The 2,703-nt window shown below is 36.7% G+C and overlaps 1 long non-coding RNA gene across 1 annotated transcript; it reads right to left on the bottom strand.

Moving 5' to 3' along the window:
• Positions 1 to 1,206: 1,206 nt before the first annotated feature.
• On the bottom strand, positions 1,207 to 1,802 carry LOC149566414 (uncharacterized). The gene is made up of 2 exons (XR_016361560.1): positions 1,362 to 1,802; positions 1,207 to 1,261 (listed from the first exon to the last, which is right to left on the bottom strand). It is a non-coding gene; the product is annotated as an uncharacterized LOC149566414 (long non-coding RNA).
• Positions 1,803 to 2,703: the final 901 nt, after the last annotated feature.

A 2,703-nucleotide genomic window follows, 5' to 3' on the forward strand; every position in this document is an offset into this window, starting at 1 on the left:
GGACTCTATCTTCTACATCAAGGAGATACCATGTTTTCTTAAGTTTTAGAGGGGAGGACGTGAGAAGAACATTTGTAGATCACCTCTATGCTTCCTTACAAGATGCAGGGGTTAATGCATTTCTGGATAGCCATGAAATCAAAAGAGGGGATGAGATCTGTTCAACTATTTATAAGGCAATTGATAATGGTGACATTCTAATTCCTATTTTCTCCAAGAATTTTGCAGTCCCATTGGTGCCTGGAGGAGGTCGCTCACATGTGCAAAGCAAATGGTAAAATCATACCCTTATTCTATGATGTCAAGCCAACAGGAGTAACGAATCCTTAGAGAGGTGCATTTGCAAAAGCTTTTGAGGAGAAATTACAAAGATACACACCCGAAAGAATTAGTGAGTGGGAAAGTGCTCTCCATAAAGTTTGCTCCTTCTCTGGCTGGTGTCCTGAAGATATATCTGGGTATGAAAGCTAACTACTTATTTTTTCAAAGATTGTCAGTCATATAAGCTGTTGAATGAAATGCATTAAGCAATTATGTTCATGCAACTCTGAAGAATTGTAGGAAAGCTGGGTAATATTTTTTTTGAGTTGGTCAGCCTCAGTGTTCAATTGCTAGGATACAACCCTTAGGATGCATTATTTTTAAGTAAACTGCCAGGAAAATTTTCTTAACCTACAGATAAGTTATTGTGCTATTGATAAATCTTTTTTAGATATAAACATGTCTTTCTCACTCAGTAGCCCTATAGATTTTTTTGTAAAATCTCATGTTATGCATTCAAAAGAAGTATAATACACAAATTTTTGACTCGTATTTCCAATTTTTGTATTGACAAACGGCAAATAGAAATTCCTTTCTAAGTATAAGATTTATGATCAGATGTCTACAACTGTTAAAGGGTAAAAAGTGAAAGGACCCAATTGTAGTAATGAAATTGCATAATCGTGATTTTTCGCATACCAGCGTAGCTTTCCCCTGCAATATACAAATCTCGCCTCTTCTACTGTGAAAATCTTTCAGACCAATTCAGAAGAAATGTGTACGCGTCTTGAGCTATTTACCCACGACAATCACAAAATTTGTTTCATAATTCATAAAGTAAAATACCAGTGTTATCATCATTGCCATTTATAGGGCATCAATTAAAATTGATCTCAATTAAGACAAGAAAATACACAAACATGGAATTGCATAATGTCGTCTTACCAAAATTGTTCAGGAAAACTCTAAGCCGCTGTTGTCTGCCTCTTATACTCTATACCTAGCTCCCATAAAAAGCAAAAGAAAATGATCTAAGCAAGGCTGTCAAGAAGCAGTAAGAATGTAAAGAAAATGGAAAGCAACCAGCAGTGGAACAATACCTGTTTAATCCGTAGCATACGAGTGATACCGTGTGACCCCTTACCACAGCAACAACATTGGCCGAATTTATTGGGGGCTCTGGCCGTGCACAAGCGATATCTACAGAGGCGGTTGCAAAATGTATAAGGTCAGGTAATCTACAATCCGCCCTAACCATAGACCCGTGGCCTCCATCAGTCAACAAATCAAATGTCTATGGTGACACCCGTGAGCCTAGCAGAACTCCAAACATCCAAAACCCGTAACAAGCAGCAAAGCAGAGGCGGTGCGGGAAATCTAGCATTTACACTAACGGGAGAGTCTGGCCCTCCTTCTGACAGGGAAGTGGCTACATATCTTTCTAGGCTGCTTAGTCACCGCCCCGTTCGTAAGCAGGTCTGTGGTACCCAATGTCAGAGGTGGTCGTGAGACGATTCCGACCGGCCAGTGCAAGCAGCAGCATGAGGAATTTACAGTGGGCTATCACCCAGGTGAAAACCTATCAGCTAATAATAATGTAGAAGCATTCTTCGTTGCTATATTGTTTTGTTATCAATTGATTAATAAAAAGGATTGTGCATGGCAGTCAAATTATATCTGTATCACATTTTGATTTTCTAATTTTTTATCTGATTCCATTTCTTATGCCAAGTGAATCTACCAAGCAAACTACATGCTCAGGTTTCCATCCCGCCCTTTTATGTATATGTAATGTATTGGTCCGTTATGAATTTATATTGGATTATCGTATTGACATATTTTCCTAATGTTGATTTTAAGCAAATTAGCAACAACGTAATTTAGCTAGGTGTTTTTCCTAGTAATGTTATTCACGTGTACTAGATTGGTATAAAAGTATGAGGTGATTAACAGTGCATACCAAGTACTGATCTAGTCTTTGTACAAACAAAAATATGGTTGATATAGTTTGTTTTACATCCTTTGTCAGGATAATCATCTACTCTCCTTACGAGTAGCTAGATCTTTTTACAACAATCAATGAAAAATGAAAAAACTTTAAAAAAACTATCAGATTTTGATCGAGATCCATAATAGATTAGTTAGATGTATTTATTCATGATCTAGAGAACACGGTTACCCAAAAACAAATAAAAACCCCAAAAAGACTTACCTAACCTCAAAAAGCTTTTCCAGTGATGTAGAGAAAACCTCCTCCAGCTGACGTGAAATAACAACCAACTTTTTTGCTTTTTCTTTTTTTTGTTATGAATCTAAGTTGGTCAAAATTTCAACCAACTCGAGCATAAAAATAAAATAAAAATGATTCATTAAGCATATTAAGAGCTAGATCAAAAATAAAGGTTGGAAATTGACCTACAATATAGTAGTGGAGGGTTTATT

Source organism: Cupressus sempervirens, chromosome 3 (assembly GCF_028749045.1).
Source record: "Cupressus sempervirens isolate cs-2001-9-10 chromosome 3, ASM2874904v1, whole genome shotgun sequence".
Taxonomy (NCBI): Eukaryota; Viridiplantae; Streptophyta; class Pinopsida; order Cupressales; family Cupressaceae; genus Cupressus; species Cupressus sempervirens.